We start from the raw sequence: 23,630 nt of genomic DNA, 5'->3' as shown, positions 1-23,630 counted from the left end.
AAACTAAATCACTTAATAATAGCTTTCTATTGAATTTCAAAGGCACTGTGACATAAAGACATTCTGCTGCCAACAGTAAGCAGACAACTTGTGCAGCTTGTAGTTCAGGGATGCCACAGCCCCCACATGCATCAAGTTCATAGAAGCAGATGTTAGAAACAAACACTTCATCAAGGACAACTTGTTTTCTGCACACATTACTTTGGAAGTCCAGGCTGCACTTTGTCCTCATCTGGGTTCAGTGGTTTTCAACAACTCCATTACTCTGCCATGAGTGATAAAGACAGTTTATTTTGCTGATGTACTGCTTTTTGTTTTGTGTAAGTGCACATATGAAGCTTTCATACAATTTATGTTCTTTAATTGTAAAAAAGGCCTTGTGATTAAATGTGAGAGGCAACAAGCCTCCTCATGTCACCACTGAGTAGCTAAGGTCATTCAGATGACAGCAAAGACTACTTACAACATAGGAAATCTATAATCCTTTTGGAAGGATTTCAAAGTACAAATATTCATGTGAAAATGCTATTCATTGTATGTTTTCTTAACAAACAAGGACATTTTTCCAAGGTCATTTTAGTTGTAATAAGAAGTGTGTTTTTCAGTTGAAGAACTAAGTATTTTTTAAATCTGATTTATATATATATATATATATATATATATATATATATATATATCTATCTCCACTAATACACTGAGTATCCCCTTCCCTCTCACCACAAAAATGTGGAAAAACCTCAAGACCCAAGAGCTAGGTTAACTCCAGTATTTTCTTGGGGGAAAGGAGAGAGGGGCGTATCAGAGCTTTACTATGGCTCTGTTGCTAAATATTTCAGGATGCATTTTGCTTCAGTTAAATTGGCCTGGTTTCCTGGTTACCTGAATTTTTTGCGTCATCCAGAAAGCCCGTTTTGGTTGCACTTGTCTGGGACCATAATGCAAGCAAATAAGCACAAGAGCTGCCTTGGGCTTTCTAAACTTAAAAGTATACTGCAATGTTCTTTCTTTCTGAAGGACTCAGACCTAATTTTCTGATTCATAGGATTCACAGAATTCTCATGATGGTCATGCCATTGAGAATGCCTCACATCCTTTGAGAGGTACCATATACTTTCCATCAGTGGAAAGAAACTGGAAGACAATTGCATTCAAAAGGCTTATTTATTTTCTTTCTCATTAAACGGGTGATTTTTTTTAACAGTCAGAATAGCCTCACCTTACAGTAGGAATGGATGACATAGGCCCCTGCAGTGGATGTATAAATATATGGGTGTGTGCTTAAACATGTATGTGTACATGCATATGCATAGAAACACACAGATATAGGCACAAAATAAGTGGGAAAGAGAAATGTTTTTTGAAGGAGGAAAACAAGCACGTCAAAGGGATTTCAAAGCTTGCAAAGGTGCTGTCAGTTGGAGAGTGTTATGTTATTTTTCCATATGTGATTTACTGAGGATTAGAAAAATAATCCTGTAATAAGGATTAGATGCTAAACAACTGAAATGAAAAGAGAGGAAGAAATAATCCTGACAGACCACTTTTATGTAGATGACAAGCTGCATCCACACCTGTGGTGTCTCACCCTTAAGGGAAAGCAAGCACCAAAGATTCACAGATGCTCAGGGTTGAAATTAATGAAAAAATCAGAGGGTCTGCAAAAGCTTGCAAAGTTTTATTAGTAAATAACACACTTGGCGTGGAAATTGGCATGTTAGTTCCTGATCCTAATACAATCACACAGCAGTGGGTTTTGGATAAAGGATTAGGGTGAGAAGTGAGAGAGGGGGAGAGAGAGAGAGAGAGAGAGAGGAGAGAGAGAGGGGAGAGAGAGAAATAAGAAAGAGGAAAAAGAGAACAACAGTCCTGGTTTCAGCATAGATCCATCTGATGAGCTGTCTGGCCTGCACAAAGGTGTTTGTCATAGGAAGGTGCTGCCCTACCTGTTTATGGGCCCCTGTCCCCACATCCTGTTCTTTCTCCCAGCTTGTTATTACTATCAATCTCTGTCTGTTTTTGCCAACAGTCCTCAGCTGGCTTGACAGCTGGCTATTGGTGTTTGAGACCTTCACATTAGCCCCTTATCTTTTGGGCTTCTATAGCACTCTCATGTCTGATCTTCTGCTGATTCCTGTACAATCTGTATCACATTGCCAGTTTGCAGTTTCATATGGTGATTTATGAAGTGGCTGGAGATTTCCAAGAAGGAAACCCTGAGTATTATTAAATTTGTTGATCTAGTTTGGCCCACTTGGTTCTTTGCCTCAGATTCATCACTACACTGCAGCATGTCCCCTGAAGACTTAGGGAATATTCGAGAGATAGAGAGAAGAATGGTGAAGCTTTGTTCTCTCCTCACTCTTGACCTCAAGCCCAACTTTCATTTCCTACAGCAGCAATTTCCTGTTTTTCATACATTCTATATGGATTTGTGTCATCCTAAATTCTCTCATTCACTCAGAGAAATTACCTTTATTTCAAGTACTTTCTTTTGTAGAAAATTCTTTCATTTACTTTGATTGCAAACAAAATTTTCTTTGACTGGAGCAAGGTCTTTACAAATAATTTTATTTGAGGACATCTGAAACATTCAGTCTTCTCATTGAAAACTTCACTACTACCAGCATTTTTCTAAGGCATAAAAAATTTACAGATAGTACTACCAGCATCCTTATGTGGAGTACCTTGAGAAGATATTCCAGTCACATATTACTGAAGAACTTTACTCGGATGAATCTTTTACCTTTACTGAGAGAAATGAAGAACATACCAAGGAGTTTTGGCCCTCTTTAAGAGGTTACAGCTCCCTCATGGACTGAGCAAAAGAAGCAACATGATATTGTTAATTATTCATTTAAAACTCTGTCTTCTACACAGTGCTGAAGAACATGATCATTGCAAGAAGGTGTGCAAGCAAGGTGAATATATACATATTCTGACTGGAAACCAGTGCAGCTGTCTGCACATCAGGTAATAAAATCAGATATCATAAATACAAGAGAGATGTATGTTTGCTACAGGAGCTCATCTAGAAGTCAAGTAGAGGCTACTTTGCTTTCTAGGAACATTATAGTTTTCAGATCTCTTGAATAAAACTTGAACTGATGAAAGGAAAAAGCTCCAACACTGATACATTACATGAAAAAAAATGTAATTGTGCAATTGAAGTCCACAATGAAATTCCAGGAATGCAGCACATTGGCTAGGCTTTTCTGCATGGGGACCTTATCCATACAGGTTCTTACTCTGTGTTTCTCTGTTTTGAGGGCTCTTTGTGTGTTTGAACTTCTCCCAGGATTACTCAGCAACTACTTTTCATGGTCTTATCAGTAAGTAAGTAGTAGTTGTAACCTTAGCACTGGGAAGTCTAAACAGCCAGTTGCACAGCTGCAGGGATCAGGACTTCAGAGGATGTTGGGGATATTTCACAGCTGTCTTGAAGGACACCAGCTGAGACTGGAATTACTAAGGTCAGTAGTGAATGCGTTAGCTGTGAAAAAAAATCAAAGGATAGGGTGCTTTAGTCATACACATCTGGTATTTCTAAACTCAGCTTAGGAAAACATCATTCACTTCTGAAGACGTAAGCATTTCTTCCATTATGCTTTTAAAAATTCAAACAAATTCCATTAAGCATTTTTTCCATTATACTTCCCTCAGTACCAGGAAAATAAAAATCTGCTTCATTAACACTAAAGAGAGTACTATTGTTTGGCATGGAAAAAAAAAATGCAGTCTGGTTGAAGAGAAAATAGCACAGTTTTTGCAACTTGACCTGTGTTTTGATTATATCCTGTTAACCTTGGGCATTTCAGAAGCATAGCAATAGCAGTATCGACAGTGTCACTTGGAACAGTATTTCGCTGTGTTCTGAGGTAAAAGTCTTTAATGTGCCAGTGTGTAGGTTTAAAAAACAAAGTGTGTAGGTTTAAAACACTTATTGAAACTGTGGCTTGTGCCAAGCCAAGACTCTCAGGTTCAAGAGAAAATGTGATCAAGCCTCTACAGGCATAAACAAGTTATTGAAGAAAATAGTTTGGAGTTTCCTAAAGCCTGGTAGGGTCAGAGTTAACACAGTAAATTAAACAACGACTAAACTTAAAAAAAGACAGAGATTACATTAGTAATTTATGCTTGATGGGTAAAAAAACAGAATTGAGAATCGAATGTGAAAGCTTGAAAGAAAGTTATTTACTTAACTTTTTAAAACTAGAATAATTCTTTCAGAGTAACAATTAAATTGGAAGTATTTGTAAATCTTTACCATATTCACAGTGTACATGTCAACATTATGGATATGACCAGGGGTTTTCTTCTATTTATTTATTTTTTTTTTTTTAAAAAACAATAATAAGTAAAGAAAAAAAAATAATTTAAGAATTTTTATTTGTATTTGTTTATTTTGCTCTCAGTTTGTGTTTCAGGAAATGAGCAGACTTTTTGTGAGGTGGGCTGGGAGGTCAGAGAGGGTGATGATTTTGATTTATGTTTCATGGTTTGTTTTGATATTTGGGAATATTTTCCCAACTTTCAGGAAAGCAGGCAGCTCTGAGTAATTTACTTGACGTATTGGTACTATTGAGATTTGAGCATATTATCTTGGTGTGTACAAACATGATTCATTTGAGGAACCTATTACTGACAACAGTCATTAGCAGTAATCAGGAAAGCTGCTCTTCTACTTGTGATAAAATTGCACACCTGTAACAGACTGATTCAACACATTTTCAGACAAAGATTCGTGAAAATATGGACTCTGTTGGTCATTTTACTATTGATTTCTTAGGAAGAATATCAGACACTTTGCTAATGGTGGTAGCTTAAAGTCTTACAGAGATTTTGAGGGCAACTCGGAAGGTATTGACTTTACTACCTAAGCTTGTCATCTGGGCCTTTAATGAGGTACATCTACTGAAAACAGACCAGGCAGGGGTCACTGTAAAACCTGCTTTTAAATTGCTCATAGGCTTTGTTTGATTTTAAAATCCATTTCCATCCACTGTAGATGTAGTTGGGCTGAAAAAAATCCGTCATAGTGGAAAATGCTGATGATTCTTGGAGAATGTAATTCAGGGTATTCACCATCAACATTTTACTGGGAATTTGTTTAAGTAAAACATGTTTAGAAGATAGTGAAAATTCTGCTAGAAGAAAACATTTTTCAAGTCAGTCTCTGAGGTTTGCTTTCCATCTCTGAACAGTACTGTGGTGTTTCCTGCTACAAACACTGAAAACTGTGTGTCAATGCCAACATGCCACAAGGGAAATGCAGCTCTCCTCTACCTCACTCTACCTTGTTGTAGAATGAAAGTAGTGTCTGACTAAAAAAACTATTGATTCCATGTGTTTCCAACTCACATGAGAAACAATAGGAACCAATGTGCTCTTCAGAGAGAAACATACCTTTCTATTCTTTTTTTATTTTTTTATGCCTTCCCTTCCCTTCCCTGCCCTGCCCTGCCCTGCCCTGCCCTGCCCTGCCCTGCCCTGCCCTGCCCTGCCCTGCCCGCGTTTTGCTTTTCCCTGTTAGGACTGTTGCTGCTGTCTCTCTTAGCAGCGGCAAATGTTAGGAGAAAGAGCCTTTATTTACTCTATTTTTTAAAAATTTATTATAGCTGTGAATACTGCTCTACTTTCATCTTGTAACTGCTTTTGTTTCAGGGCCAGCCTCAAAACTCATAATCATACCTTTGTTACTTTATGTCAGTTTGAAGTGAGAAATTGCTACCAAATACCCTAGAGAAATGCTGGTACCTACCACGGATTTCTTATAACAAAATTTTATGTTTATTATTTACTTTTTAATTAATTTGATATGGAAACTAACAGTCAAGAAATATTTTAAGGTATCCAATAAACACTCTATAAAAGAGTTTGCATAACCTGTCAGGTGTTTGTCTGGATAGATATTACAGATGATACACTTGAAACAGAAAATAGCTGTAAACTTCTGTTTACTTAGGAAACATTTAAGGATAGCAATAACTTATTCCTTGCCAGTCTCCAGGGATTATCAGCTGTTAAAACTCACAGAATTGAATGAATATCTTTAGGTTGTCCAGCCTCTTGTAAATAGCCAGATGACGTGTATTTTCTTTTTAGGAAGTCTCCAGGGGACCATGACCACGTGGTATTAGGAACAGAACACATGCGAATGAAGAGACAGCCTGGTCCTGAGAAGTTTATCGACTTCAGCTTTACAGAAAAACAAAAGAAAGAAGATAAATGTTGTTATTTGCTATTGTTACAGTAGAGCAAACATCCACCTGGCATGTAAAATCAGTTAACATTTTTCTCTGGGGGTCACATCTACTGTTGAGATTCTTACAAATGGCAAGTGCCAGGTGAAACACAAACCATGGACTCCTTCCATGCAGTTGTTAACCAGAACTGGAGGGAGAAGAGCAACTCCCCTGCTCCAGGGAAATTCAATGAGAGAATTCACCAATAATGACTTTCTAACCTCAAACACAATGACTTTGGGATATTTGTCAAAGTGCTTTTAAAGGATAGAGCCCAATGAATAAGGGACAGGGAAAAAAAAAAAAAAAAAAAGCTTTCATTATCTTCTACAATAAGTCTGGAAGTATAGAGGATTTGAAGCAAAAATTTCCTTCTAGAGTCCTCAGTGACCAAGAAACTTTGGCTTCTCCTCTGGGAAGCAGTCCCATTATGAAGAGAGATGCTAGGAAAGTAAATACATTATCAGTGCTGACGTATAACTCTGATTAAGATTTTAGGAATAGCTAAACAAATTACTCTCATTACAAAACTTCCCATTCTCAAGCTTATATATCCTGTTGTTTGTTCTGGATTCTCACTTCTATTTTTTTCAATGGTGCTTTATATAAAAGAACATACCAACTATTTCTGTTATTGGTAATTTTCCATTGCTGCAAAGCTCTTTGTGTTTGTTGCTGTGACATTACTACCCACACAATTGCATCACTGCTATACAACACAGTCATGTAGAATTTGGAGGAGGAAAAACCACTTTTGAAACAGAAGCAAAAAAGATAATGTAGAACAAGCCTGCTGATACCCTGCAGAGTATTTAATTAACTAATTATAAGAATCTATCACTTTGAGAGATAAAGTGATTTGATAGAATTCAGGGAGAAGACACCTCTTTTTCAGGGCAGGGATAGTTCCTTATTGACAATCCCACTGTTTTTTTAAATTAGTCTCTCCTAATACCCACAGAGAAAAAAAAAATTAAAATTATATATTTAGGACCTCGGAATCCATCAACTGATAAGGGACTTTACAACATATTCCTCTCACAGAACAAGAACTTTTCTGTCAAACTAATAGTTAATGCTAAAGGGATTTAATCAGTGCACTGTGATAAATACATGGTGTTTGAAAGTAGATTTGACATGTAAAAACTTCATTCATACACATGCACACATACATGCACACAGCAGAAGTATTCTTTAAACAGATTTTCCACGCAAGAAACAGGGTATCTGTTTCTATACATTATCCAGCTAGTTTGTGATTCTGAAGATTTTTGTATTGATAAATGTAGTCAGCACCAAACCATGTGTATTCCTGTTCAGATAATATATAAAGATGGTGGTTGGTTCCTAGAAATTAACACCTGTTGAAATAGCTGAGGTCTGGACCTTGAAAACAGCTGCAAACCTATTGCTCTTCATGGATTTCTCTTTTTCTCATTAAAGTATAGTCAAATTCATGTGTGTGCATCAGGTTTGTAAGAATGTTAGCCCAATAGGATGTTAGTCCAATCACTGCTGAAACCAGTGTTTATACAGAGCGTGTAAGCCTTTGCCAAGCACACAGGCAAGCAAAAAGCAAAAAGCAAACACCAAAACTCATTGAAATGAACCCTGTGAACCCAAACTTACTGTATCCATTTAATCTCAATGTGCGATAGTTATAAGTATTTTCTTTATACTAGTTAGAACTGCGTTATTTGAAAATTAAATATTCAGTCTTATGTTTTCTCTTTCATGTTTTCCTCAGATATGTAGAAATGGAGCAGCAAGAACACCATGAACTTTACACACAGTAGTGTTTTTCTTGCTGTTGCTAGGTTCAGAAATAAGGTACCAAAGCTGTTATAAAGTATCACAGTTAATTTTCTAGAAGCTTAAATAGCTCTGCAGAATTAAACACCACAAACACCTGGAATATTTACTTCTATTCCTTTACAGAGATTTTATATTTCTTAACACATACACCTATGTGTTTCTGGAATGCAATGTCAGCCTCTTTGCAGATCTATAGTCTACCCACTATTTCCTCATATTTAATATTCTTTTCCCTCCAAAATGAACAAGTAAGTTTGTCCGTGAAGATATAAGACTATCTATCATATGTATCTATGGACTGCTTCAGCACTGAATGTAATAAACTCAACCTCATTATAAGGTTTAAAATGTTGCCAGTAACAGGCCTGCACTATAGCGCGGTTGCCAGGAAATAAAAGTCCTTCGTATCTTAGAATCTCACTAGCAGAAGACTCAGATCACCCACTTTGGAGATAGTAAAAACAAATGAACACAGTCTTTTTCAGCTGAAAGCAGGCAAAGGCCATGTTCCATCAGAGATGTTTTAAAATTTCTGAGGTTTCCTTCCTGAGAATATGCCCAACTGTGTTGGCGTCAGGATTAAAAGCAGACTGTCTAGCTCCAAGTAAGTGGGGTCACACATGGGCAGGGTGTCTGGGCACAGTCCAAAACAAGCCACTCACAGCTGGGTGCTTGATGGTGGGTAAAAGACTGACACTGAAGATGGTGGCAAGCATCAGCAGTTTATTATCCCACAGTACAACTTTTTTTACTTTATATCACATGCACAGCATGTGCTCCTTTTTGCACTATAACTGGCTAACAAACTATGTGCACGCACCTTCTACCCTTTTATAATTGGTCATAAAATTCTCTGTTTCTCGTTGTAAATGTCAACACACATTCACATTCCACACTTCTCTCCCTCAAAGTTGTTTACCTGTCGTGTTCAAGGACACAGCTGTAACTCATCAAAGCTGAGGCTGCCTGCAGCCCCATTCCTATTCCACTATGGGTGCTGACAGCTTTTGTGCACTCAAACCTTCCTTGGGGCTGCAGTTCTTGGCAAACTGCCCCTGGGCTGAAGGTAGAGTGGGGACAGCCAAGTCACCAAGCATTCAGAGTTCCCAAGTAGTGTACTCCTGCAAGTGAGAAATAATTTAGAGAACTGGGAGGCAAGTGCTAAACCTTGGTCAGTGTTTTGTTGTAAACCAGTTGTCTATCTCTAGTTCAAGCTGTTAATTCTTTTCTTGTTATGCATAAGTTGTACTTACCTTTCATTGTCATGTCCCTGTCCCGCTGGGAAATCACCACTGGTGCTTTCCAAAATGGCATCCCCAGCCCTGAGGAGGAGGATAACGTAAGGGCCTGTATGTAAATGAGAGAGACCAGAGACACATGGAATGCACCCAGACCAATAAGAACCCAGAGACAACAAGCCACACTAAAAAGAAGAAATAGAAACAGCACCACCGAATGAGGAAGACCCAGAGGAGTCCCCTGACTTGCTCCCAGGAGCTGACATAACCAGAAGGGAACTTGACCAGGATGACATCCTAGACTCCAAGAAAAAGAAGATGAGCATTCCTGCAGACTCCCGTGAGGATGGCAGCTCCGACTCTGCTGTGTGGCAAAGTCAATGTCCTCCTTCTCCGCATGGAATCTGGGAGCAGTGGTGGTGTGTGTGATCCCTCGGGCCCCCACCCAAACTGATTCTCAGAATAAAGGCATTGAAAAGGACTTCTAATCCTGCCCAATTCATTTCACTGCATGTTGCTTGGAATGACTTTGCTCAATGCATCAGCCCCATCTTCTGACCTGAGCATACAACTAGTTTGGTTTGTGGTAGAATTCCCATTCCTGGTGGGGCAGCCTGGAGTTGTGATAATCTGCCTTTGTACTAAATGAGCATCAGAGAAGGGGGCTTACATCATGCTTTTCTTTTAGACCTGGTTTGCAGTGCTTCACGTAAGTCTGGGGAGTTTCAGGCTTCCACTCAGATGACCTAGACCACTTCCCATCCAAGCCATAATCCCACTTTGTACAGTTTGCAGGAAGGTTTCAGGGAGCAGAAGTCTGCAGGCAGTGATCAGTGATCAGCTTGCCTCAGCAGCTGAGGTCTCTGACACAAAAGTCTGTAGCTTAAAAGCAGCCAGAGGTCTACAGCTTTTATGCTGCTGCCTTGTGTATAGGCAAGAGAAAACAAAAAGCAGAGATTTCCAAAGCTAATTAAACAGTTAGGAAAGAATATGACCTGTGCTTGACATGGCATTAGGGCGTATTAGGGCACACAGAGCTCTTACATGTAATTCTGGGTTAAAATGGATTTTGGCTTTGCAAGAGCTGTGAAATCTTTGTAGTCGTCTAATAAATCTGTTCCCCAGACCTTAGGCTTTTTTCTTCAAAAACCCAAACACTTGTAAAATATTCTGTCAAAATCTTCCTGCAACATTCCTTTTAGTGGTCCAGAGCCTACAGCCTCCTTTATTGAATTTCTAATAAACAATACATTATTAATTATTTGCCTCTCAAAACTGCATCTTGGTTTTATCCCATGGCAAGAAAGCAAAGCTGAGATTCATAACCAGCAGAACTAATGGTGTGGCAAATCACTATATTTTTCACCCTAAGAAATTCTGTTCTAGCTCTGTAAGCTTGTATGACCACTTACTCTATGGAAGGGAATGAAAAAAATGGGAAAACCTGAACATATTTGTATGTTCAGGGGCACACCTGAGGACCACGCATGAAAATCTTCAGTTGTAAAAAGAGGAGTCAGCTGTCCTTTGTTACATAATTCGTAATATTGATCAGTCCTTTTGCTTTATAGATATTCTCAGGCAGGACAGTTTCCCCTCAAACATGGCCTGACTTTTTTCCTGTTTTATTTTTCATATTTGTCTTCATTCTCTCTTACAGTGGGTGCCTTGTTAGTTTTTTTTATAAGGTACGGTGAACATCTAGTGAACTTTCAACGCCTGGAGCTGCTGGTTTTCAGTGTCACATCCTGCAAAAGCCCTCCCCAAACTGAGTACGAACATGTGTCCCACATTTCCAGGAGGCTTAAGGGTATTTTTTTCACTCTTCTGCTTTACACTAATGTTTTACACAAAAGAGGCAAGAGATGTACAAACGGCATCATGAAGTATATGGCAATGAATAATGGAGCTGTAGCTTATTAGGTTGTGGGAGATGTGCAGTTAATTACATTTCCTCTGAGACTTCCTTGACACTGTTCCCAAATCTGCAAAAATTTGCAAACTGTATGATATACTTTGCACCCTAAGTGTTGTATGAGATAGCCATTCTTTATAATGAAAAGATAATATGTTTCCTATCCAGCATGACTATCATTGTTTGTACTTCCTTTGGTTTCTGCCTTTGATCCATGCTTAAAGGAGAGAAAATCTGTCATGTTGTCGTGGATTTAAACTAATAACTAAGAAAATTACTTATTTTTTTTGCTGTGAGATATGGATTAGAACAAGAGCAAAACAGGCATACAACTTAAACAGGAAAAGAAAGAAAGTTTTTTTACAAACTATAATAATAAGAACACCAGAATAAACTTCCAGAAAAACCCTTCCATCCCCTATCTACCCACTATTCTCTTGTTCACATGACAACAGAGATAAAAACTCTGGAACTTTGATGGTTAAAACAGTCCCAATTCTTGCTACAGTCTTTTCACCAGTCTTTGTAGAGAAACAGAAGTTTCTTCCTGTTAATTTATGGAGTTTCTCACAAGGAAACTATTTTTGTTATAGTTTTCTATTGCCCTAATGTTAGCTGCCCAGAGCTGCTATTATTAGAGTTCACTCCTCCCATTTTCACATCACTCTGAAGTGTGTATGGGCCATGAGTCTAGAGATAGCATTTTTAAGGATAAGTTATTCAAAGGCAAAAAAAAAGTTTTCTTCATCTGTTTCTGTGAGCTTCACCAGAAAACAGTTTTCTCATGGCCTCTCAGGGCTTCAAATCTCTCAACAGTTTTCTCATTGCCTCTCAAGGCTTCAAATCTCCCAGCACTTCACTATACTATAATTACTCTACATTTTACTCAAATTTACACTTTGAACACTATTCCTCTCTAGATACTGTATCATGAATTAAAGGAGTTCTTTTCAGGACTTCATTGTCCATTTCCATAGTTTCAACAGAAAGATATTTCAGCTTAATTAAAGCATCTTCTTAATTCTCTACCTTCCTTGAAGCTTCTTTTCTTTCCTGTCACTGGTAGTTTATGAAGTCTCTTTTCATGTTGATCTCTCTCTTTTTCTCTCTCTGGATAAAAAGCTTAATCCGCAAGTCTCATCTGGGTAATGAAAGAGTTAAAATCTTGTCCAGGCTTTTGTAGATGGTTCAGGGATCTCTGCCGAACAGGAGCTGGAGCCGTCTGCAATGGAAAGTTCCTCATGGCTGCTCTGGAGAGTGTAGTCGCTGCTCCAGCCCGCTGCAGGTCCAGAGCCTCTCTCTTTCTTCACTGGGCAGTTTCTAGTGAATGTAGTTACAGCAAAACCTGCAGCCGAGCCAGAGATCGGCTCGGCCCGGCCCGGGGAAAACCTTCCGCAGGCCCCCCCATCTCCCGGCCGGGAGACGCGGCAGGCCCGGCCCCATCCCCGCCCGGCCGCATGGCCTGGGCAGGGACGGGAGGCCTGGAGCTCAGCCACCCTTCACAGCCAGGAAACAAAGAGAACCCAGAGAGCTCTGCTTTTACACTTTAAGGTAGGGTTCACAAGTTGATCCCACTTTTCAATGGCCTAAACTACTGTCAATTCCCAGCAATGACTGATAATTACTCAGGAGAAAAGACTCCAGGCAGTTCCCAGCAACTCCAACTCCCTTAAAGGTAAAGTAACTCCATGACACATGTTTAGCTGGAAAGAAAATTCCTCACCACCTGCTGTTATACTGAGTGCAAACCCTCATGGATCTGAGAATATCATTAGTAATTTTGGATAATTACTTAGAGAAAGTATAGGAGTCCCATGTTCTACTGTACTGTAATCAGAGTCCAAATTTGAGTTCATTTCCCTGAAAGGCAAATTCAGAAGAAAATAAATTCAAAAATTAATGCAATGTCAAAGACATTAATTAATTTTTCAAATAGTACCCTTCCTTTTTTTAATAGTTTTAATTTTTTTCCCCACAAAATTACCTTTACTTTCATTTAGATATTTCATCTTATTAAGGTACATTTTCAAGAAATAAAAATTACTGACTCTGCCAAGTGAAATTTTCTAAGTAGCAACCACTGATCTGGAAAAATAATTTGGTAAGAAAGTTTCTCTATGTGCCTGTGCTTGTAAGAATACCTCATGAAAAGGACACGTGCCCTCTTTTGTTGAATTTTTTCCTCATTTTTGGAAGCAGTTTGTTTGGAGAAAGGAAGCAATACTGTAGCATCAGTGCTTTGTCATCTAAAAGAGCTCCTACTCACAGATTCCATTTGAACTTCAGATACTGAGCTCCGAAGACAAAGAATAAGAGAATTTGGGTGCACATTTCTGAACTTGCTTTAGGAAAGATAGGTGATCTTAAAAAAAAAATGACCCAAAAAAAGAGTATCCACCTATCCATTTTGTTTTCCATAGATAAAGCAGTACCTTTCTCAGACAGAAACAATCTAGGATACTAAAAGGGGATCTGAGGTGACTGCTTTGAACTGCAATACGACAGAAGGAGACTTATAAATCTAACCCATAAGTGAAATTTCACAATGGACTGCTAAAGTCAACAATACGAAAACATGGGTGGGAGAGGAAGGCGAAGTGTTTGCAAAAATCTGCATCTACCACAAGAATTATAACTGAGCTAACAAAAATTATGCATCAGCACCAAATTAATCTGAAATCATCCTGAATGTGTGACTTTTAGAAAAAGAATAACAGGATAATTTGCATTTGGGGTCCCATTGAGCTCTTATCTAATCAGTTCCTGTTGCGGTGTGTGCGTATTTTAACAGTTTGTCAACTTACAACTGTATGATTAATGGTTTGTACCTATGTCCCCCCATGTTTCTCTCAGAGTTGTTTTTCCCCTAAGTTGCATCCTCCCCTATGCTGCCCATCACCCCACCTGAACCCCTTATTCCAGGGCTTTCCCCATCTGCCATTGTAAACCCTGCCCCTTGTTCTGGACCCTTCCCTGTCAATCCCCCGTTAGCCCAGCCCCCTGTGGTACCTCCCCATTGGAAATCCCCTGACCCTCGAGGCTCTCATTGGCCCATGTGACCTATCCTCTCCGCCCCCTTTTCCTCATTGGTCCCTATACTATAAACCCCGCCTCATGCTCCTCCCCTCTGTACTTCTGATTGGTTAAAAATTTTTACCCACCCCACGGAAGCTCCTGTGTATTTAATCCCAGAAGTACTCAGAGCTCTTCTGTCACTCGCCTCTTCAGTCTCATTAGAACTAGTTCCAGTTCCTGCAGGAAGTAGTCCTGCTGGAAGTCCCCCATACAGAGAACCTCCTCCTTACTCCTTTGCCCAATCCCTGATGTCAGTTAGCTGTCCTGCACCACAGAGCAGGCAGCTTTAGAGGTTCTGCCTGCGGTATACCCCACACCGAGACAGTTCCCCACACCTGGCAGGGTGCCGGTGTGTTCATTGAGCTAGCCTGGGCTCCAGTGAGCCGTGTTCCAACTCATGTTTTACCTTAGTGACTGCCAGTATCATGATAATTCTTTTATTTGGATGGGCAGTGAATGGTTTCTTCATGAAATAATTTTCCAAGGCTTCCTTTTTGCCTGCTGTTGTGACTTTGTACCATTTTCAGGAGCTGGTGACGGAGTTGAGCATGTGCTAAAATGTACAGCTGCCATATTTTGCAAAGGAAAAAGGAGTCCGGAGAGTGCTATGTGCCAAATAACTTAATGAGTATTCATTTATCAGTCTCCGAGTTTAAAAAAGTTTTTCATGTAGAAAAACTGTACTAGTACTAAATTCGTAAGAGCAGAGGGAGAGTTGATTTACATTTAATTCAAGTGTGAATATCCTTTTACTTTTCAAAAGAGTATTTTAGATCAGTTGACTATAAAGTAAAATTAATATAAAAACAAAACTAGAAATCTAAGCACTTAAAGGTTGTTTTGGGTTTCTTTTTATTTTTTAAAGAAAACTGTATTAAGAAGAAAATCAGGCTTTTTAAGCCAAGCTAGCTTATGTCTGGACAACAGAACAGACAAAACAAATTCTATCCACTATAAAAATAAATAAATTGCCTGGAAGCTGTTCACTGAGAATACTGAATGCATTAAAATTTTAACATATAAAAAGGTTGTAAAATATTCCCTTCTTTACTTTATGCACAATACAAGAGACAGGCTTCATATCTGCCATTATGAAGCGGGAACCATTATGACACTTTTTTAGGTGAAGTACATCTCATTATCTCCTCTTAGCTTATGGATTATCTGTTTTAAGTGTCAGGTTTTAAAGCAAAAGAACACTATTTTTAGTGGATGTTTTGTATGAAGAAGAGAGGTTTCTTATATAGGAGGGTGACATTTGAATTTGATTTTGGAACTTCAGTATTTCTTACTGGTAATAATTGTAGGGCACTCACATTTTTGCAGATAAATAGCAGCATTAATCTGAACTCAATTCAACCCTCCCCTAGTAAAATCAGCAATAAAATTTCACTACATGATCATAAATGGGAAATGGCTATAACGTATTAAGATATAAATGCTATATAATTTAGTTTAATCTAGTGTGACACTGGAGATCTAGTGAAGCACTGGATAGCATAACTGATTCAGTTGCTTCCCACTGAAATTCATGACAAGAGTATAACACATTCTAAAATGTATGAAGTTTCTGTTTTGCTCTGGAGTGCAAAACTCAGACTTACATGTGAAGCTATGCTGCAGTGAGCAGAGTAACCAGCATTTCTGAGTTTACAGGGCCTTGCCATGACTGGCAGTGAAAAACCCATTGAAATCTAAACCAGCGTACACTAACTAGAACTTTGTCATCTTGTGTGATTATGCATTTCTGCTCATTTAAAAAAAGGCATGGGTTGCACTTTGTATTTCACACAGGTATGGAAATGGTTGGACAAGTCCAACAAAACCCCAAACACCTAAAAAAAAAACCCAGCAAAGGAAAAAGACTGAAAAAAAAGTTGATGTCTACCTTCCTAGTGGTCTCAGTACTAAAATCATACTTGAAACAGGTTTCAGTAATCGCTTCTCACTTACTTCGATGGAATATTACTTGATCCATTTCTACACTAAACATGCCTTTCCCTTGGGCATCCATGTTTGCTGGATTCCAATTCCTAATTGGAATAGGTAATCTCTGAGTGACCATCCAAACCTAACTGTACCAAAGACCTCTTTTTAACCTCCGTTTCGTTCTGAGATTGTAGACCCTTTTTTCTTTTTTTTTTCTTAAAAACACGCATCCCAACAGACACTAAGATACCTAAATACTTCAATCTGCAGCATAAACTGGATGATGCTAAAGGTCTCATTGCTGTTGAAAGAGTGGAAGAAAACTACAGCAATTACTTCACTGTCCTGAAGACTTAGATGAGTGTGAAGTACCATAAGGGAAAATCTGCTTATTCTTTACTGATTTTATAATTGCTTTATTTTACTGCTGACATCTAAGGGCGGAATCCAAAATATACCACAATTTTGTTATTTAAGTGGTTTCATTTTCATAGGTAAAGAATAAGGTGGCCCCTCAACCTGAAGAAACATGAGCATACATTTTGGAGAGTTAATACATGAAATTAGTAGCTGCTCTTTCAGCTGGACTTCCTCTAAACGATAAACCGCAGTTCAAGAGGAAGTTCCTATACCTTTTGCACAAAATGTGAGGTTGTGTGGCTTGTGGTATGCAAGGTTTCTGTGGAGATGTTAAATTTCTTATCAAAGGATATTTAAGATGATAATCTGATTTTGGGAGACTGACCAGAAACATGTTCTTGTCATATACTTCCCTACTACAAATAAAAGCTTTGCAGGCAGATTGGACTTTCATGTTTGCTACTTCATAAATTTTACATTTACATAAATGTGTCTGAAAAACAGCTTACAAAACTCTTTTGAGGAACAGTTTTCATGCAGTTTCTCCAGGGTATCCATAATTGAGAAACCTGGTTTTGCAGAACTTTCAGCTTCTAGTGGCAGAGAGTCACAGAGGGTACAGGGAAAACATTTTTAATGCTTGATAGTTAGCTTTTCCTTGTTTAGTGACAAAAGGCAGACCGATTATATTTCTTAACAACTGAACCACATTTAGTCCAACATCCATTGTTTCAGATGGAAAGATTCTATGTGTGATGTTTAGAATTTCTTCTCTTTTCAGGAGCTATTGATCTACTAGTTCTTTATGAAATACTTTAAACGTGTGAGGTTGTCCAGAGGGGTTGTAGACTGTCCATCCTTGGAAATACTCAAAAGCCAACTGGAAGTGAATCTAGGCAACTAATTGTATAAAACCCTGTTTGAGCACAGTGTTTGGTAAAATGACCTTTTAAGGTCACTTCCAGCTATACTGGGATTGTATCAGTCCACCTCTACAAATACTTGTAGTTTAGTAAATTAGGAGCAACTAGACTGGAAATTCTCAAAGGAGTTCAAGTGAATTTGATCACCAAGACATTCCTAGATATTCCAGCTACTGACGTAGTGCCAGAGGAAGTTTGTTGGCTTGTCCTCACCCAGACAGTGCCGAGTGTGACCACTCTCTGACCAGAAATAGCCTGAATGGTGGTAGAGGAGGGCTGCTCAGCTCTGCAGCATCAAGTCTGCTCTCTACAGCACAGGCTGTCAAGTATAGAAGATTGGGATGAAGACCAGGGAAGGGTCTTAAGTATGGTTTTCAAGGTAGTTTTATTTCTCAGAGGGTCCAGGGACAAAATACAACCAGAGAGGGTGTGCAGGGACTCAAATACAAGGGAGGTTCAAGGGGAGGGTACAAACTTTTAACCAATGGGGGGGACTTAGGGGAGGAATATAAGGCAGGGTGTACAATTTACAAAACAATGGGAGAGCCCAGGGGGAGGGAACAACTTACAATAACCAATGAGGCATTGAGGATTAGGAGATCTACAGGAAAGTTTCCAGAATAAGGGGTAGTAGGTACAAGGTGGGACTGACAATTGTCATGGGGTGACTTTATGATGCTGGTATCCCCAAACACCTGGTGTTATATATTAAGTTCTGCACCTTTAAGATTTTCTTTGAGAGCTAGGGAAGTCGAAACTGCTGGAGGCTGATGGGAGGTTTTTCTTCTGGCCAATAACTGGCCATTTCTGAGAACTTACAGTGATTTTGACTATTGAAAAGTGAGATCAACCTGCGAGCACCACCTTAAGATGTAAGCCTGGGAATTTCTTGTTCTCTTTGGTTTCTGGCTTCTGAAGAGGTAAGACGACTCTGGTTCAGCCTCTCCGCCCCCACCAGGCCGGACAAGGCCGCAGAAGGGGGCGGGCGGAGGGGAGCGGGCCCAGGCCAGGTCAGGCCGGTTCCCTGGCTCGGCTGCAGTTTCTGCCACTGCTGAGTTTTATCAGAGACTGCTGAGTAAGGAGAGGAAAAAACACTGACCTGCAGCAGGCTGAGACAGTGGCCACACTCCCCAGAGCAGCTGTGAAATAAATCTTCCATTGCAGACAGCTGCAGCTGCTGCTCCGACAGAGATCACAGAACCATCTACAAAAGCCTGGGCAAGATTTTAACCCTTTCATTACCCAGATGAGACTTGCAGATTAATCCTTTTTTTTTTCCCAGAGAGAGAAGGAAGAGAGAGAGAGTGATCAACATGTAAAGAGACACCATAAACTATCAAAGACAGTGAAGAAAGGAATTAAGCTTCAGAGGGGGTAGAGAAATAAGGAGATGCTTTAATAAGCTGAAATATTTTTCTGTTAAAGCTATGGAGATGGAAAACTGTGTTCTGAAAAAACTCCTTTAATTCATGACAGAGTATTCTGGGGGGAATAGAGTATTTCAATGTGTAGATTTAAGAAAATGATGAAGTAGTTCGGATCCTGTGAGATGCTGGAGCAGAAAAAGAGAAGTAATAGTTGAAGGTTTGTGGCCTTTAAGAGGCAGAGAGAAAACTTCTGTTTCCAGAGAGGCTCACAAAATCAGATGAAGAGAACTTTTGCCTTTGAATAACTCATCCTTAAAAATTACACCCCATCTTGACTCATTAACCTATAACACACACATCAGAGTGATGTGAAATGGGAGGAGAGAACTGATGGCAGAATTTCCAGGCAGCTGGCATCAGAGAAATAGAAAGCAATGAAGAAAATGGTTTTCTTGTGAAAAAACTCCATAGTTTAGGAGAAGAGGACTTCTTTTTCTGTACAAAGACGGATGAAATGGCTATAGCAAAATTGAGACTGTTTTAACCACCCAATTTTTTGTCTCTGTGTTGTCATGTGAACAGGGGAATGGCTGGGTAGTGGGGAAAAAGAGGGTTTCTGGAGGTTTTATTCTGGTTTCTTACTCTTGTAGTTTTTCTTAATAAACTTTCTTTGTCCCTTTTAAGTTTTAATCTTGTTTTGCTCTTGTTCTAATCCATATCTCAACAGCAAGAAATAAGTAAGTTTTCTAGTAATTTTTTTAGTTAATGCTTTAAAACCACAACAACAATTCAATGGGAGGGTAAACTGGGATCATTCAGGAACAAGGGACAGGGTTTTACAGTGATGGGCAGCATAGGGGGGGATATATCTTAGACCAAACCAACAAAACGGGGGGAAAACAGAAGAAACCATTGAAAGGGAAAATGTAAACTTTTAAAAGAAAACATACTACAATAAGCTACAGTTAAGAAACCTCTGAAAATCACAAGAAAAATCCCTTACCAAATTACCAATAGAGGGTAGTCCTGTCCCAACTGACCAGTTTTTCCTCACATATGTGGAATTTTATTTCAAATTTATTTATTTATTCATTTATTTATTTGTTTGTTTGTTTATTAAAATTTATTTAAAAGGAAAAAAATTCCTAATTTCTCTGTCTTTGGCTCTTAAAGTGATACTGTCAAATACTCATGCAGGGCATAAAACCCCAAATCTGTTTTTAAAATGTATTGGCCATGCAGAAAAGAAAAGGTGCTGTTTCAAACCTCTGGAAGTCTGAACTGGATTGGGAGCTGGCTCTTAGCAGCTGGGTTGCAAAATCTTCACCTGTAATCTGAAGTAAAATATGTTCCTTTATGCTTTGTGAAAACCTGACTAAGATATGCAGGTTTTCACTTGGTGTCTCTGAATTCTAGCTATATCAATTTCTAAATCTATAGCTGAAAATTTCCATTAGCTGTGCTTTGTCTCCTTTTCCTCTGGGGAAAAAAAAAACAAAACAGAGCCACTCCAAACCAGAAAATTCACCCCAAAGTAAACAAAGCAAAATGTCTGTCTGTATCACAAGCCTATGAGGCGTGTGGCAGATTACATCTACTTTTACCTGAGGCATAGTGAAACAAATGATGTTATAGTCACTTTCATGAGAACTGATGTCTTGTTGTGGAAGCTAATAACAAACTATTCATAAAACATGATTTTTTTTAGCACAATGTAACTTTTCTCAACTTTTCTATGTTTTTATTACTGAGTGACAAAAATGCCTACAACATGTATTTCACATCAATGGACTTTATATATTTTCTGTCACTATGTTTTAGTCTAGGGCAATCTAACATACAAAATACCTTCCTACTGCCTTTTACACAGAATAATTTTTTTTTACAGAAAAAGAAGTGTATTTTTTGAATGTAGAAAAGAATTGTAACTTCTTGTATAGTTATATAAAGTAATGCTTAAATGTTTCTTTTTATACCTAGGGATATACAGAGGGCTTAGTGCAATATAGATCATGTAGCAAACAAGTCAAATGAAGTTTTCTGGTGGTGAAAAGTCAAATTAGTAGGGAGTACACCATGTTTCCTCTGGAGTCTGAAGGTTCACTTTTACCAAAGCAGAGGAACCTCACAGAAGTTGTACAGTTCTACAAACCAGGCAAGAAGAAGACTGAAAGGGCATATTGCCTCTATGTCTCCTGAAAAACACACTTGTTCTCACCGCATAAGCTACAAAGCACAGTGTCACCACAGAAAAACTATATATTGATAAGTACCTTGTTCTCGTGCTTTTTAATTTTTTTCTGTAAGCCTTTGATTTTTTTTTTTTTTCCCTACATATATTTTTGCATTATTTTAAGGGCATTATTTTAAGACAGTATGCTTGGCTACAGACTGGTTTCTTAGGCTGTTCAGTGCCTGGCAGACCAGTCTGAAACTTGCACTCTTTCTAGGTAAATTCATGTGCTTTTCAAAAACATCACCCAAATCATGTGCTTGGGACCATGTCCAGTCAGGTTTTGGAGGCTGTAGACTCCCCAGCCTGTTGGGCTGTCTGCTCCAGAGTTTGGTAACAAAGTAAAACATTTCTGGTTTTCTTGCCTTTAAAAAAAAATTTCAGTTCTTCCATTTATGTCCAGTGCCTTCTGTTCTATCACTGGGCATCACTGAGAAGAAAGTCTAATTTCATGTTCTTTGCATTCTTCTCACCAGGTATTTATGCCAGTGAACTAGATTCCCCTATGCTTTCTATTGTCCGGGTGAACAATCCTATCTTTCTCAGCTTCTCCTCATATGAGAGATGCTCTAGTCCCTTCAGCATCTTTGTGGAGCTTCACAGGAGCAGTATGTTCATGTCTCTGTTTTTCAAAGGAGATCAGAACTGGACTCGTCACCCCAGGTGTGGCATCACCAGGACTTGGCAGAGGAGAAAGTTCACCTCCCTCAAGCTGCTGGCTGCAGATGGGGATGCATGCCTCCTGATGCATCCCACAGTACTGTTAACTGTATTTGCAACAGGGATGCATCGATGGCTTTGATATTTGAATTTCTGTCCATCAGAAACCCCATCTCCTTTACAAAGCTGCTTTCCAGCTGGGTGGCCCCCACTCCATATGCTGATGCCTGGGTTTGTTCCTCCCCAGATGCAGGATTTAACATTTGTTTGCCCGGTGGATGGTTTAACAAGGGAACACAGAGCAGTCATTTTAACAACAGCTTATGAATTACATCTAAAATGAAAAGAAAATAGATTTTTTTCCTTGTTTTAGTGTAATGCACATGATAATTAGTTTTTGATAAAGACAGAAGTTGCAAACTTTTACATGTGTTGACAAATTTTTTATGTGGCAGAAGTTGAATGGGCAGCTTATACTGCAGAGAAAACTGCTATTCCCCTCAGGCATGATAATGAAACCTGATTTTATTTTTAATTGTCAAAAAATCAGCAATTGTTTTGAAGTTACCATACTCCCACTTCTAGAAATGGCTATAACATTTACAAGACCTTGTGCAAAAACAAGTCATGTCATGTAACTTACCCTGAAGCAGTAAAACTAAAAGGGGATAGAGGTGATGCTAGTTTTACCCACCCACTCAATACTTTTCTGTTTAGCTCACACTTCTTTTCTGACATAAAAAATTTTGTGCAAAATCTACCTATAGAATTTAAATTTAGGGGTTCAGTGTGTATCTTTAAGAAACCATTTCCTTCAAGATCCATCAGAGTGGCTTATTTCTGTTCTAGAGTTTAAAACCCTGTCATGGCATTGCCTAGCTAAAACAATTTAATTTTGTTAAACAATATTTAATTTTATTAAACAATAAATTTTGTTTAGAAACCCAAAGAGACCTATACAAATCTGTGTATGTACTGGAAAGGCTGTATTACAAAGTCAGACCTGATGGCATTCAATGAATTTTCATATTAATTTCTGACAACACCATTTACTCTGACAACGCCTTTACTTGGACTTTATATTCTATTGAAGGTTCAGGCATTTGACAAGGAAGGATTTTCTCTGGTAAGTCTAAGCAAGACCAAAGTGGTGTTGGAAACAGTTCAATGTGAAACTCAGATTTCTCCCCTTCTCTTGTTAGAGGACTGATGCAGAGAACTTTGGTTCAGAAATGTTCTAATGTTTCCATTGTACAAGATTACTGAACTGCTCTGCTGATTCCACTGAGCAACACTAACATTGGGATGAGCTTAGATGAAAGGGCAGTATTAACATATGATAGAGTAGAATATAAACTACCAATACAAAACTTCTCCTAATTTGGGTTTTTGAAGGTAGTATTTTTCAGTGCAGTGTGATAAACTGAAATGGGGGAGATTTAAAAAACAAAACAAGATTATTAACATGGATATATTTGAAAATTACTGTAGATCTCTGGAAAATATAAAGCCTGCACTTGGAGTCACTGAAATCCTCATACATAAAGAATACTTCCAATGTTACTCAGTTTCATCACAATCTGTAAGGTGGATAAACAGCAATGAGTATATGTCAACAAAATCAGGAATAGTATCTTGACTGTAGGTTGGAAAGAAAGTAGACCCAAAGAAAATAAGGGTTGTGTGAAGCTGAAAGAAACGTTCCTCCTCAAAACAAATACTTTTCTTTCAAATAAAAATGATATTACAACTGAACAATCACGGAAAATTATTTCTTCTAGCCATGAATAGTTGAAACTATTTTTATCTGTCATAATTTTTTTTTCTTGCTGACACCAAGCAATGCAATGGTGATGGGTTTGGAATCAATGTA

At 38.6% G+C, this 23,630-nt stretch overlaps 1 long non-coding RNA gene across 2 annotated transcripts; it reads right to left on the bottom strand.

The window, feature by feature from the left end:
- Nucleotides 1–1,142: 1,142 nt before the first annotated feature.
- On the bottom strand, nt 1,143–18,699 carry LOC111941282 (uncharacterized). Of its 2 annotated transcripts, none has more exons than XR_015280441.1 (5): nt 12,240–14,172; nt 9,311–9,404; nt 8,977–9,178; nt 6,032–6,195; nt 1,143–3,490 (listed from the first exon to the last, which is right to left on the bottom strand). It is a non-coding gene; the product is annotated as an uncharacterized LOC111941282 (long non-coding RNA). The 2 variants fall into 2 exon arrangements; XR_002869936.2 differs by lacking the exon at nt 12,240–14,172 and adding an exon at nt 18,597–18,699 and having other exon boundaries at nt 1,659–3,490.
- Nucleotides 18,700–23,630: the final 4,931 nt, after the last annotated feature.

Source organism: Cyanistes caeruleus, chromosome Z (assembly GCF_971803275.1).
Source record: "Cyanistes caeruleus chromosome Z, bCyaCae1.hap1.1, whole genome shotgun sequence".
Lineage (NCBI taxonomy): Eukaryota > Metazoa > Chordata > Aves > Passeriformes > Paridae > Cyanistes > Cyanistes caeruleus.
Note: the sequence above shows the minus strand (reverse complement) of the source record. Positions and strands in the feature narration are given on the sequence as shown.